The sequence below is a fragment of the Stegastes partitus genome, unplaced genomic scaffold, assembly GCF_000690725.1.
Source record: "Stegastes partitus isolate 25-593 unplaced genomic scaffold, Stegastes_partitus-1.0.2 Scaffold17, whole genome shotgun sequence".
NCBI lineage: Eukaryota > Metazoa > Chordata > Actinopteri > Pomacentridae > Stegastes > Stegastes partitus.
In genome coordinates this window covers 229668-245230 of record NW_007577748.1, presented here as the reverse complement: position 1 = coordinate 245230, position 15563 = coordinate 229668, and positions in this window count along the sequence as shown.

Genomic DNA, 15563 nt, shown 5'->3' with positions numbered 1-15563 from the left:
ACAACTCTGAGTCCTGTCATCTGCAGAAATACTCTGATGACTCTGCAGTTGTGGGGTGTATCAGTGATGGACAAGGAGTTGAGTACAGGGAACTGGTCAGTCAGTTTGTGAAATGGTGTGGTAACAATCACCTCATCTTAGATACCAGCAAGACTAAAAAGATGATTGTTGACTTCAGGAGGAGCAAGAATAAGCAGCATAGTCCTGTCTACATCCTGGGAGAGGAGGTGGAGGTGGTGGAGAATTACAAATATCTTGGAGTTCAGCTGGACATGATAGCAACTGCATGTTGCTATCATGTCAATGTGGAGCAAAATCTCTGAGGAATGTTTCCAGTACCTTGTTGAATCTATGCCACGAAGGATAGTACAAGCAAGGTGTACCTAATAAAGTGGCCGGTGAGTGTAGTTTGCCATAAAGTTTAATCTTATTCAGTTAAAATCATTTTAAATGCCAGGCGTTGTTTCACTGGGTCATTTGTTAAATGTGCCATGTTGTGGCTGAGCAGTGTACTAACAATAACTATCCCAATTTGTACAATAGATCATCAGTCTGAATGCAGACTGCAGTAGCAAAAACAAATTTATAATTTTGGTTTTACAGATAATAAGTGCTTATATTTTGCATTTTAAGTTGATCTTTAATCTGTTGGTTCATTAGCAAATAGCTTAGAGAACTTAGAAAACAATCAAAGGAACAATCGAACTCCAGTGATCTTAATGTACCATACACAGCTCAGAACTGTGCAATCTGCATGTGTCAATGAGTTTACAGTGTCTCTTTATAAGTACATGTATAAGTTCGGCGTTCTGTCTGGCGCTTTGGCATGAACGCTATTTTCTCAACTTGGGTTGTGACTGCAAAACACTTTGCCCTCAGGAGGATGACAATGTAGATACACTTTTTGAACAGGATCCTCATGATTTATGTGATCACAAGTATGACAGCTGTATGAATCGATCTACTATTTAGAGCAGAGCATTTGATCCACTCTTTGGAACAACATGTTCGGATTTAGTTTCAACCAGATAAATTTTCAGCCTTAGGGATGATAAGAGTGCATGGCCTAATTTATTCATCAATTCTGTATTGCAAAAGCAGATGTGTTTTTTACTGCTCTAGATTATCTGAAACAAAACAAACAAATAAATAAAGAAAGAAAAAGATCCAGGTGGCAAGTAAACCTGCCAGATAAATAATTATCTTTAAACCCTGATAAGATGCCTACAACTTACCATTCTTCAAATGACAAACCTCCGTTGCTCAAAACTCACAGCAAAAAGAAGAATAAAAATGGGAGCGCATGCTTGATTGTCATTACAACTAAAATCCAATATGAGTGACTGATCTTGTTTTATCTTCTAGTGACTGATGACAGGATGAAACATCTGAACTGTGTTAAAGTGAACAGAATATCTTGACGTTATTGTGTTTTTTGAGCCCTGTTTCTGGATTTTACAAGAGAATCAATGCTGAACTTGACCATCGGGGTGTCACTTGTGTATTTTCAGCCTGTGTTGAGAAAACATGGAAGAAGATTGCAGAAAATAAAGGATAACAATACATGCACTGAAGTAAATCGAACGAGGGTATCTTTGCCTATATGAGGATGTTTGTGTTTGTGGTTTATGTGTTAAGGAATTTCCTGTCTGTCTTAGAGCAGTAGGGTGTTGCACATGTATTTTAATGCAAAACACATTGGGTTTACTTGTAAAGATGTGCCATTAAAATGAAATCGCCTTGCCTTGCCGAATGTAAAATATTTATTCCCTCTGAACGCTGCTGCAAAGTAAGAGTATATTACTTATAGTGTGGCATTGATTAGCACCCCCCCCCCAACACACACACACACACATGTTTTACCATTGAAGTCAGTGTAAATAGTCTAGAAATTTAATTTGCTTTTCCTTGACTAATAACGAGTAAAGTGTATTTATTACCTCTAAACTTTGCAGTATATACATATTTAAACAAAAGCAATAGAATAACAATAAGTACTGCAATAAACTAGTCCTGAATACATTTTTAAAAGTAATTTCTTGTAAAAGCTTAACAGTTCAGCTTATAATGAGATGCAAATACTAACAAACTCTCTTTCAGTTGTTGAAATGCCTGCCAATATATATATGAATACTTGTATAATTACTCAATTGCTGGTTTTGCAAAAAGAGAATTAAAAAAATTAAGCCTTTAGGTCTGTTGGAACTGAACCCCAAATGCAAAATACCTACCCAGATTATTCTGGGAGTTTTTCTGGGACACTCAGAAAAACAAAAAATAATCAGTCAGGCCACTGAGTCACATTTTTCACTTTAGCCAATCAGATTTCATCATGACCTTGTTTAGCCAATCGCTCCACACTGACTATACTTGTGTGTTGTCATTTCAATGATCCCAGCTTGCTCTGACATTGTGATGATGCAGGCAACGATAACATTGTGAGATTAGGGTGGCTGCAGTTTTCAGAGCCAGGCACCACAGCCGCTCTGCAGTGACGGCAGCCTAAGGGCATGATGGGACATGCTTCAGAAACGGTTTAGATGTTCACTCAAGAATATGACATTTGATATAAACCTTTCATTGGACTGATTTAAGTCATTTAGCATTTAGCAACAGAAAGACTTCTTGTAAGAGATGTGAGGAGTCTTAATATAACATCTGTACAGATGAGTATCTAACAGATCATCAATAAAAGCATCTGGCATTTCTTTCTGCTGTGCTTGACTATGTGTCAATGTTTAAATTTCTTAAAGTAGTTTAACAGGAGGGCTGCACAGTGGCTTGGTGGTGAGCACTGCCACCTCGCAGCTAGAAGATCCCTGGTTTCTGCGTGGAGTTTGCATGTTCTCCCTGTGCAGCGTGGGTTCTCTCTGGGTTCTCTGGCTTCCTCCCACAGTCCAAAAACACGTTGAGGTTAATTGGTGATTCTAAATTGTCCGTAGGTGTGAATGTGAGTGTGCTTGGTTGTCTGTCTCTAAGTGTAGCTCTGTGATAGACTGGCGACCTGTCCAGGGTGTCCCCTGCCTTCACCCTGAGTCAGCTGGGATAGGCTACTGTGAAGCCTACAATGTGATATATGTGTCTAATAACATAAATCAGTGTGTTTCTTCTGTCTGTTACAGAAAGTTATGAAATGTCTGTCTTGATGACCTATTTTTAACTGCCCCCCCTGTTTCTGCCACCTGCTGTTGTTCACTTTCGGGACGAGGTGCACTTTATCTCAGATGAACCTCGTATCTTACCACTTCCACCTTCTTCAAGTCTTCTTTTCATCATAACCAGCTGTTCACAAGGTCCTTCCATTGAACTCATCAGGAATCCCGCTTCAGTAGCCAAATAGTTCTGGCATCTCTCTCTAAATAGATATTTTGAAGCCACATCAAAAATAGAAAACAGACATTATTTTTTATCTATGAAAGCATCAAACAGGCTGTACGGTCCTGATGGATTTACAAACTGCCTCAAAAGATTTTCACTTGATTTCTGTAGCACTCAGGAAGACTTTAAGGGCCATTAACAACAGAATGGGCCTGAGTCACTGTCAGTATAAACAGCTCACAGTGAGGAAAGAATTAACACAAAGGAGCCTGACAGCAGGAGTCAATAATATTACTAAGTGTTCATGACAGGAGAATGTCTGAAAACACACCTGTCAGACAGTAAAGCTTAGCCGTAAAAAATGAACTGTTTCTTCACTTGGCAGCTCTGAGCTAAAACAAAAGAGTCCACTGATATGAACTATATTTCTGCACAATATGCTTCCAATTGCTTGTTTTGGCAACATCATAAATAAAGAACAGTTTCTTGGCTGAAACTCAAATGCACTAAAATGTAGTTAAGGAGAAAAATACTTATTGAAAACACCCACTAAACATACTAAACCAACTTCTTAACAAGAGCTGATACGTGTTTCTGAGCTCTCTTACAGAAAGCTGAGGAAAAAAAAGAAGTTGTAATCAGCATCATGTCAAACATGGGCTGCAAGGTGGCTCGTGGTTGGCAGCGTGGCCTTGCCGCATCCCAGTTCGGACACCCGTGATCTTTCTGTGTGGAGTTTCATGTTCTTCCGTGTAGTGTGGGTTCTCTACAGGTTCTCCGGCTTCCTCCCACACAGTCCAAAAACATGTTGAGGTTAATTGATGATTCTAAATTGTCTGTAGGTGTGAATGTGAGTGTGCTTGGTTTTCTGTCTGTAAGGGTAGCCTTGTGATAGACTGGTGACCTGTCCAGGGTGTTTTCTGCCCTCACCCTAAGTCAGCTGGGATAGGCTCCAGCCCCCCTGTGACCCTGGTGAGGATTAAGCGGTGTATAGATAATGGATGGATGGATTATGTCAAACATGAATGTGAAAGTAGTTGTGGCTTGCCACTAGTTTTGCAGGAATTTTGACTTAATATTGGCCTCAAAAATCCGGAAACCTCTGAGAACTATGAATGTACTTCCATAGCAATCCATATATGACGCGAGATTAGATCAAATGGGCCAAAAGATGGACCGATTAGCCAACATTGCGATGGAAGGAACTGTGATTTTAGCAAGTCTGACGACATGTCATGTCATGTCATGCTCTCTTGATAAATTTCCTTACCTAAACTGTGATGCCTGCATGTTTGAAAACTGACGCCGCAGAAAATGTGCATACTTTCTAACTCATCTTTCTGTCAAAGGTCAGAGGAGAGTGACTCATCCCTCACCGCTTCAATCAGTCAATCAGTGCATGAGTTGCGTGTTTTGGATTTGCTCTTGCGTGTTGGATGGTGCCTCAGAACTCTCCTCAGGCAGGAGCTTAGGTCCTCTTTGATGGAAAACCTGTAGATTCAGCACGTGTTTGCTCCTGAGGAAAACAGGCTGACATGTTGCACGATACGTCAACTATGAAGTGAAGACCATGTTCTTTGTTCCTACAGGACAAAGCCAAGAACAGCCACATCCAGGTGTACAGTATATTCTAATATATCTCCATTATGAATGTGTGGTGCATGAACTTAAATCAAACTCTAACACCATGGCCATTTTATGCAGCTTAATCTTTTCTTTTGTCCTGTTTGCATCAGTCTTGTCTTTCTATTTTTTCTATATATACAGTGAATGTAATACAGTATATAAACTCATTATTTAAATAGGTTTTATTAGCTTTCTTTCTCATTTATTTTTATTTGAAAGTCTAACTTTTTAACCTTGTTACTTAAAATGTTTGTGTTATTTCACAGTGTATCTTGTTGAAACACTTATTTTTTTTGGCATTACCTGACATTTTAGGGGTGTCACTAGTTGTTTAATAAATAAATAAATAAATAAAGAAAAAATCCAGATTAATAATCATACACTTATCAGTTACAGCACTAAAACCACTGACAAATGAATAACATCAATTATGTTGTTACAAAGACATCTGTCAGCAGGTGAACATTTCCTTCTTGAAGGTGATGCATTAGAAGCAGGACAAATGGGCAGCATAAAGACCTGAATGACTTTGGCAAACAGTGATGGCAACACGCCTGCGTCAGGGCATCTCCAAATTGATGGTAATGGATAATTAGTAATATGCAGTAGTTAGTAGCTACCAGAAGTGGTTCAAAGAACAACTGGAGAACCAGGAAGAGGGTCAAGGCTCATTAAAACAAAAAGATAGAAAGGTGTGAGAGTCCACAGTGCACTGCAGCTTGCAGTTTATGGAGTTGTGTAGCTGCAGACTGGTCAGACTGCTTATGTTGACCCCAAAGTCCCTGCACTGGGAATGTGGACTTTAGAACTCGATTGTGAAGCAATAAAATACGGTGGCCTGATCTGATGAACTGCATTTTCTTTTACATGTCGTGGATAGCCGGGTGTGTGTTGTTTACCTGGAAAGAGATGACAGGATGATGCAGCGTGATGCTTTGGGCAATGTTCTGCTGGAAAACCTTGGGTCCCAGCTTTCATGTGGACGCCACTTTGACAAATACCACCTACTTACACACTGTTGCACACTATCAACACTTCCTCTTGCACCAGAATAATGCTCCCTGCCATGCTGCAAAAATTGCATACGACGACAGACTTCAGGGTGCTGACTTGACCTCCAAGTTCCCCAGATCTTAGTGTCTTTATGGAATGTTCTGAAAAAACAAGTCAGGCAGTCAGTCAGACAGAATCTGCTGCGAATGCCTTGGTGCCTAACATCACTGGACACCTTCAGAGGTCTGTGAAGTTCAGGCCTCCATGGGCCAGAGCTGTTTTGGTGGCATAAGGGAGTCTAGACAGTTTTGGACAGGTGGTTTTAATGTTGAGGGGAGTTGATGTGTATGTGTAGAACTGAATCCATTCAAGCAGTGTGTGGTCTCTGATCTGGGCAAACAAATGAATATTTTAGGTTTTAGGTCAGTTGGCTACATAAACTATATTGACATATGGCCTCATGAGGTTAGGTATGTAGGCAGGTGTAGCGAGAGGTGCCAAATTAAATACATCACAAATAAATAAATATCCTGTTATAATGTGAAAGGGATTTGAGAACAACAATTAGAGGAATGTCTTGATAGGACAAGAAACAGATGAAAATCATTTTTGTCATGATGGCAGCAATAAGCTCCTGTAAAATAAATGTTTATAATTAGCTAGTTACCAGCACCATTTGAAAATAAATTGATTTCATTTGCATTTGCACTTGCATGCATTTGCTCATTGAGGCACAATAAATCCAAGCAGATCTCTTCACAATTAAACTCTGGTTAAAATGTAGAATCACTTTTTCAGAGTTGGCCTGTGGCAAATTGTGCTGGCATTACTGACCTATAAGGAACCAGAAAGCTAAAAAGGAGAAGTGTTAAACTTTGAGTAGAAAGGCAACAGCCTCAGTCATCTGACTCAGAACAGAAAATCCTAATTAATAGAGTCACTACATGAGGAGTTTGAGAACTTCTGAACTGTGGCTACAATATTGCAAGAATGCTGGGCTTGGGAAATGTCTGCAAACGTCACTTATATCATGAAGGTTCTTTTAACTACCAAGAAATGTCTGTTTTGTTTTTTGGGTTTTGTTCAGTTTTTTTGATAATTCACTACCGTTCACCATAAACTTTCACATCAGTGTTATTTACGTTGCCGCATTCTTGATCAAAAACACATGTAACTACTTCCACCTGCTAAGAATCTGGTGGATTTTATTTGCTGTGATGCAAACACGCGATAACATAGTAATCATCATCATTTTATAATAACTAAAGAATTGACACTTTGCATTTGCATATCAGTAACAAGAACAACAACTTGAACCAGGCATGGATCTCATGTTGAGTTTTTGTAGTTCAAAACTAATGAATTAAGATTTATTCCTGAATTAGCTGTGGGAATATAAAATGTAGCACTTTTATCGTTACATGTTAGTGGGTTGTTGTATGTTTATGTCATTTGTAGGCTTGTTAAACAAACTAATCCGTATGTGAAAATAGGAGTTTTTAACAGACTTGTTAAGGTATTGGTCCTTTTACATGTAAATTATCAAAATACTTAAATACAGATGTTTGTCTCCTGTGTGTGGTTTCGGCTGACAAAAGCAGCTTTAATTAATTCATGCCCAAGGCACATGCATATGATGGCTCTTCACTCAGATTACAAACATTGCTATGAGGAATTGTGGGAGGCACTACAGTTATCCCCTGACTCCCACAATGCCTCAGGCAAATACTCAGTATTTTAATCTGATGTCATGAAAGATGTACTGGATCTGCAGTATAGTACTTCACGTTGCCTAGCAGTTCTTGTTGCAAATACTTAGTTCATCAAACAACAGTAGATAATATGAAGCACATTTATCCCTTAGCCGTTATTTTCTTAGACATTTCTGAGTTTATCAAATGTTTACTTTAGAAATTACAGCTGCATTTCTCTTTTGAAATCCAAAATACCAGAGTGCAAAACATTAGAGACTGAACTGTTGAAAAGTTGCAGTGTTAAACTTTGTGAGCATGTAAAATATGACAAGTCATTAAAAATGACTTTTTATTTCTTTTTTTTACAGCAGAAAGCACTTTTTTAAGGTGGATTCTGAGAAAGATTGTTTATATTGAATTGGTTCGCACATTTAGATAGTTAACATGTGACAGATTTACTGTCTCTCTCGGTCCCACTGCCCCCCTTCCCCCCATCTCCCCTCCACATGCTGGAACAGTGTTTTGTGGACAGGAATCACTCTGTTTTTCCCATGTATAGAGCCAGGGCTGAGTACAAACACATGGTTTCTTTATCAGCTCACACACAAAATTAACAGCCAATGGACCAAAGGGAGATTTTCACTTCATTTAAGAAAAACTGAAATGGATTAGAAGTGCTGACTTTACCAGACAGTTCCATTGGTGTGCTTGCATATTGCCATAGACCTTTTCTGTACTTACTCCTGCCATCAACTAAAAGAAGGTAATTAGAATTGTTTAAACCTTGTAGTAATCGACAACCTTTGTAATGAACAGTCTAATAGGTCATTTATTAAGTCCTCTGTCAATTAATCAAATTACTCTTGTAAACAGGGATGCTTGTTTGACAGACGATGCCGGGATGGGCAGGTTGCTGGAGAATGTGCTGGGTAATTTGGAAGGTGGTGCCAGTCCAGCTGTGCAGCAGAACAGCAGGGAGAAGTCTGCAGGGAGGACTACAGATGACAGTCTCACAGACCAGTATGGGGGCATATTTTCCAAAGAAAGCTGGTATTGTATGAGTGTATGACGGGAACTGGATGCTGTGTTCCAAGATGTCAACTCATTCTTCCCAAAGAGAGATGCTCACTATAAACATACCCTGAAAAAGTATTCAGTACTTTTGGGTACATAAAGTGTACAAGTTACTTTAGTCTAAACCGACCTTGTAACTTTAGCAGCAGCTTCAGAGGTCCATCTGTGTTCAAACCAGATATGTTCACAGCAGGGCTGCAAGGTGACTTGGTGGTTAGCACCGTTGCCTCGAGAAGCTAGAAGGTCCCCGGTTCACGTCCCGGTTAGGACGCCTGGAAACTTTCGGCGTGGAGTTTGCATGTTCTCCCCGTGCAGCGCGGGTTCTCTCCGGGTTCTCCGGCTTCCTCCCACAGTCCAAAAACATGTTGAGGTTAATTAGTGATTCTAAATTGTCCGTAGGTGTGAATGTGAGTGTGCTTGGTTGTCTGTCCCTAAGTGAAGTCCTGCAATTTACTGGCAACCTGTCCAGGGTGTCCCCTGCCTTCGCTTTCCTTGTAAAATAGTCTTATGTACTCATAAGCTCCAGATCACAGCTATTTGCATATTTGCAAGTGAACGGAGACCTGCTGCATGATCACAATAGACAGACGTTGAGCTGGATGATTAAGGCAAAAATAATAATCACCGCTATTAAACACAATTAATCATTTATTTGAAAACTTCAAAGAACAACCAGAGATTAACTAGTAACAAGTAAACACCAAGTAAAATAACTACAACTTATTAAAACTAATTAAAATAACAAGAGCAATATGTAAAAACAAGAAATTAAAATAAATTAATAGCCTACTTCCAAACTTCCAAAACCTGCAACATGCAAAAAATACTAATAACAGAGCCAAAAACAAAAGCAAAAAGCCCCAAAATATTGTCTGGAGGTTATTGGATGACCACATAGTCCTATATGCCCTCAGCCCAGCTTCCTGCAATCTGCCTCCTACAAACTCAAGTTTTTGGCTAGAAACACCAGACTGTTCACTTGGTCTGGCTTTAATGATGCTAAACACCCACTCTGATGCAGCATTGTGGCGGCGATGCACAGGTAATGTGGGTAGAATGACTGTGTTGTGGTGCTGGCTGAAGCTGACAAGCTTGCACTTTTTTGTGTCTTCTGCTCAGTTGACAGTTGGTCATAGACCAGTTTATGCTGAAACTTTTAAGTGGTTGTATAAATTGGTCGTGTTGCTGTGGGGGCGCAGACACGAAAGTGTGACAAATTTTGCAAACAATTTCCTTCTGCCCATGTCCGAGAATTTCAAACCAAAATGTTTTCATGTCAGTGATGATATTCTCTGTTTCTTGTCAACTAAAGGCTGCCTTTCTGCCATTTCTCTCAATCGTTTTGAGCTTGAAGCACCTACACATAAGACAGGTGCGTTCAAGGTGCTCAGAAATTTGCATGCATGCACGCTGCGGTACAATAATCGCTTATCTTTGATTATAATGTTTTTGTGATCGAGAGAAGCCGAAATTGTAACTGAAATTGAAATTCAACTAACTGTCCAGCCCTAGACAGATGTTTTGTTTGGTTGATCACATTATGTTCTTTAAATGTGGTCAGGATCAGATTCGAATGTCAACTGGTCCGAAACTAACCCACATGCACAAAAGTAACAAGGTAACATTAACAAGGTGATTGTGGCTCAGGTGGTAAAACAGGTTGGCAGCCCCCCAACAAAATGTTAGTGTCCTTCTGCAAGACACTGTACCCAAAGTGGCTCCTGAAGGCAGCATTGCCATCATAGGTGTGTACTTAAATGGACGAATTAAAGAGCACTTTAAATAGAAAACAGAGTATATAAGTGTAAACAAAGATTACACAAGTAGCACACCTTGGTATGAAAGTAAACGTGGAGGTCACATGTAAGCATGGTTTAGTGTCTTGCCTGTCCCAGACGTTCATTCCGCAAAACTTACTAATTAAATTGTCCTGAAGAAATGCTTTCTCATCTTGCCTGTTCTACTGTGTATGTACAGCAAAATGACAATTAACTTGATTTGACTTGATCTCACAGGCTGCAGCAGCATCAACCGAGGAGGGGATGTACACTAATCACAAGGACATGCGAAAACTCCCTCGGCAGATAAAACGGCCGCAAACCAACTGCCAGCAGTTCAACATCCTTCGTGCAGCACTGCTTTTTAACGCTGACGTGCTAGCATTACACCATCTCTCATTCACATACATGGCGAGTCCCCAGCCTTTCTTCTTACCACCCTCCCTCAAGCTCCAGTCTAAAGTTACGAGCAAGTGAGTTCGTTCAGCCAGGACTCCGTGAAAACATAAGACTGCACTCCCGATACTCCCACTGCAGCCGGGTCAGCGCTGTTAGCTGTTAGCTCTTCCAGCCCGCTAGGGAGAGACGTCACGTTTCCCATAATTATGGGGACGGACAGCTTGTAGCATCTCCTCTTCTACCGACGCTTCACTCCTGCCCTACATCCCCTCTTCCTCCTGCGGAGCTCATCGGGGATGTCCGGTCTCTCACACGATGGTGGCTTGGCCTGGCTCAGCGCCAACAGCTGTTCACAAGTGTATAACAATGGAGCCGTGGCTCAACCGCTTAACGGCTTCATGGCTCGCCAGATGCGGACTTTGAAAGGTCGTAAAAAGCAAAGAACAGATAAATAAAACTTCCATTGGCATCTCCATCGTTTTCATGCTAATGCAGTACAGCTACGTGAATATAATAATATTAAATTTGAAAAAAAAAACAAAAAAAACAAAGGAAATAGCTAAAAACACAGAAAGTAAGCAGGAGCCACTGTAACTGGCTGCCACTCTCACAGCGCCACAGCAAAAAAACAAAAAAACAAAGTCATCTTACACTGCTTAACATAGTGAGGTGAAGACCTTACAAAATGACTTGAATTCTGATATGACTGTTCAAACTGGTGTTTCACTCCTCCCCAAAAAACAGACCTGTATTTGATTTACAACACGTAGTGAAGGTCCATATAATTTGTGCTGTCCTTCTTGCAGTCTGAACATGGCACGCCACTATTTTACAGCTGCTTTGATTGTCATGCCTGTGAGAGGATACATTTTGGCTACTTTAATTCTGACAGACCCACATAAACCAAACTTGTTCACAGTTGCTTTTCTGAGAATTTACTGCAAAGGCTCAAACTATTTTTTTTGTTATTGACTCTTATCCACATCGTTGTTAGGCACTGGTGTATTTTTCGGAGGAGATTTACACAACTCTAATTTGGGACAATTTAAGTGTTTGCAATTTGCCAAAACTGCAAACATAGGCTAGCAAAGATGTTCATTTGGTCTTCAATGTACAGTAGACTTAAGGATTTCAGAAGGTTTCTGAAGAAGGCAACAGATAAGACGTCGAAACATGTCAAGGTACAGCTAACAACTTTATGTCATTTGTCGTATGACAAAGAAATCCATAAGTCTATCGCAAACATAGGCTGCCAATGAAACAACCGAAGCCCCAACTAAACATTACAGCTAGCAGCCTAGTTTTCTCTGGCTGTGACTCTGTGTTGCCCATGTGACATCACAAGGAATATTGAGTCTGGCATGAGTATTTTGAATTTTCATGCATTAAAAACACACATGTTGTTTGGAACAGATTACAGAGAGAAAACGGTCACAGTCTGAAAAGAGGAAAGGTCAAAAATCATTTTAGCTGCGCCAGTGGCAGAGATCACTCTTATTCACCTCTAACAAAGTAATGCTGCCTACTGAAACTGAAAGATAACCAATCATGCATATTGACTGGCTGTGTAATTACAACACAGAGGACCATTATATCACATTATTTTTAGTTAGTAGTTTTATATTGTACAACAAATTACAGAAAGCAATTGTGTTTTGGGGGGTATTATATTGCCATTTTGCAAGTACAAAAACACTGACTGATCAAATAAATCTGGTGACTGAAGTCTGTGTGTGGGGAAAAATAACAACCATTCTGTTATTTAAATTGATTTATGTTTGAAAGTTGCCCAACTGAAAGTGAAATGACTCTTTGTGGGTTTTGACACGTAAACCTATGGTCTACAACATTACAAGTTTCTCAAGGAGTGCTTGCTGAGGCATTTCTTCTTTAATCCCCTGGAATCCTCTCCAGATTAGAGGACTATGATGTCTAAGTGATGGCTTTAGTGCTATGACTTTCTAGTTGCTCCTGGGTCCTGTGTGTGGGTGTTTCTGTGCCATCTTTGTGATTGCCAGCTCATTCTGACTCACTGACTGACTCACAAATACTTGTCTTTAGAAAAAAAAATGTTTTGTAGCCTCAGGTGGTAGAAGTGAAAAAGGCTCCCTCATTTAACAGCTGCTCTGTTGTATTCGACATTCAGTTCTCCAGTGTCAGATTTGCACAGTGGCAAACAATAACAGAATACATGTGTTAACTGCAACAGCATAAAAAAAGGTCAAGGGTGAGAAAGATGAGCAAGCCTCAAACTCAAACTGAAAATACAAATCATGTGTATATATAATTTATTGCAAATGGTTCTTGGGTGCTGCAAAACAGTACTGCAATTTGGTCAAAAGTGTGTTTGGTAAATAATAAACGAATGCACAGATTTGAAAGTAAGTGAATTTATGCCATTTCATGTTTATGTTCTCCGAAATGTTGGATTGTAATTAGCTGACTTTAAGATAAGCAAAACGATATGATCAAGACATATCTAATTTCTTAACAACATGACAATAAAGCAGACAGTGATCTTAATGCCTTCCTGTCCCAAATTTTAATTGCTTATACGGTTGCTTCAGAAAGTATTCAGACCTGTTCACTTTTTCATACTTGATCGCATCATCTATTCATTCTTTAATAACTAAAATTGGTCCCACCCCCCATCAATCTACCCAATCGATCTAACCCAGTCCAAGGGAAAATGTGTTTTAGGCATTTTTACTTGGACTGGGTAAATTAAAACCAGAAATGACTCATTTACACAAATAAGACCCTTTATTCAGTACTTTGTAGAAGCCACTTTGATTCAGTCTCAACAAACTGACACCTGAATAATAAACAGTTTGTACTGGCAGTCTGTGAACTGCAATCAAGTCTGTCTGCACGTTTCATTGGGGTGAAGTGCATGCTTCGGCTAGGACCACTCAAAAACAGTCAGAGACTTGTCCTGAAGCCACTCCTGTGTTGTCTTGACTGTGTGCTTCAGGTCATTAACATAGAGAAAGGTAAACCGTCACCCAGTTCTCAGGTCACTGCAAGCTGGAGCTTGTTTTCTTCCAGGAACTCTCTGTATTTGGCTGCATTCATTCTTCCTTCAACTCTGAACTCCTTGCCTTTGCAGTTGAGAAGCACCCAATAGCATGATGCTGTCACCACCATGCTTAGCTGTATGGATGATGCTAGCAGTTGATGAGCAGTGCCTGGAGTTCTGCCCAACAAGTTCAGTCTACATCATGGATGACCTGACCTGGGGCACCAACACAGTTGAGCTGGTGAAAAAGACCCAGCAGAGACTTTACTTCCTGAGGGTCCTCAGAAAGAACAACATCCCCCAGAAACTGCTGGTGTCCTTCTATCGCTGCTCAGTTGAGAGCATCGTGACTTACTGTATGTGTGTGTGGTTCCCCAGTTGCACAATGGCACGGAGGAAAGTACTCCAGGGGGTCATAAAGGTCCAGAAAATCATAGGCTGTTCTCTCCCCTCTCTTAAAGAACTGCACAGCTTTCATTGCCTCAGGAAAGCCCAAAACATACTGAAGGACTCATTGCACCCTGGCCTGTATCTTCTGCCTGAACTGCTGCCATCAGGCAGAAGATACAGATGCATGAGAACAAGGACAAACAGACTGAAAAACAGTTTTTACCCCACAGCCATCAATGCATTAAATGCTGCTATAAAAGAATTCATTCATATGCAAACACACAGTGAAGCTCACTTTAAGAGATTGTGCAATAACTGTTGAATGTAGATGTCTGTTGGGTTTGTCTGTAATGCATGTTGTAGTATAATAATTATATTGTATGATATTTTCTGATCTTTTTTCTGGAACTTCAGTTCCTTTTATGATACTTAGTTAATCTTTTAGGATTTTTTATTTTTTTGCATTGATTTAGGTTTGCACTTGATTTTCATTGTACATGTTACAATGACAATAAAGATATATTTTATGTCCTATTTCATCATCTTTCCCTCATGCTCAAAGAGTTCTTTAAATAGAGTTTGACACTCCAAGCTGCTGCCATGTGTCTTCCCTTACAGTACAATCTTTCTGTGAAGGTTCGACTCAGAGTGGTAGCCCTCCAGCTGCTCTGCCATATTTATTTATTTATTGTTTATTTGATGTGGACATCACAATTACATTGGACAAACTAGATGCATTGTTTGCGTGTTTTAGCACATGTGCTAATTAACACAATCACAGGAGGCTTTTGAAATGATAAAAAGTAATAAGAGGAAAAACCAAAAAAACAAAAGATAAACAATTAAACAAACAAAAAAAAACAACAAACAACCAAAACAAAAAAACAGTGTACAATAACATTAAAACAGTAAAAGAGAGGCAGTTTTACAGGTTTAAAACATACAGTACAGACCAAAAGTTTGGACACACCTTCTCATTCAATGAGTTTCCTTTCTTTTCATGACTATTGACATTGTAGATTCACAATGAAGGCATCAAATCTATGATTTAACACATGTGGAAATATGTACTTAACAAAAAAGTGTGAAACAACTGAAAATACACCTTATATTCTAGTTTCTTCAAAGTAGCCACCTTTTGCTGTGATTACTGCTTTGCACACACTCTGCATTCTCTTGATGAGCTTCAGGAGGTAGTCACCTGAAATGGTTTTCACTTCACAGGTGTGCCCTGTCAGGTTTAATAAGTGGGATTTCTTGCCTTGTAAATGG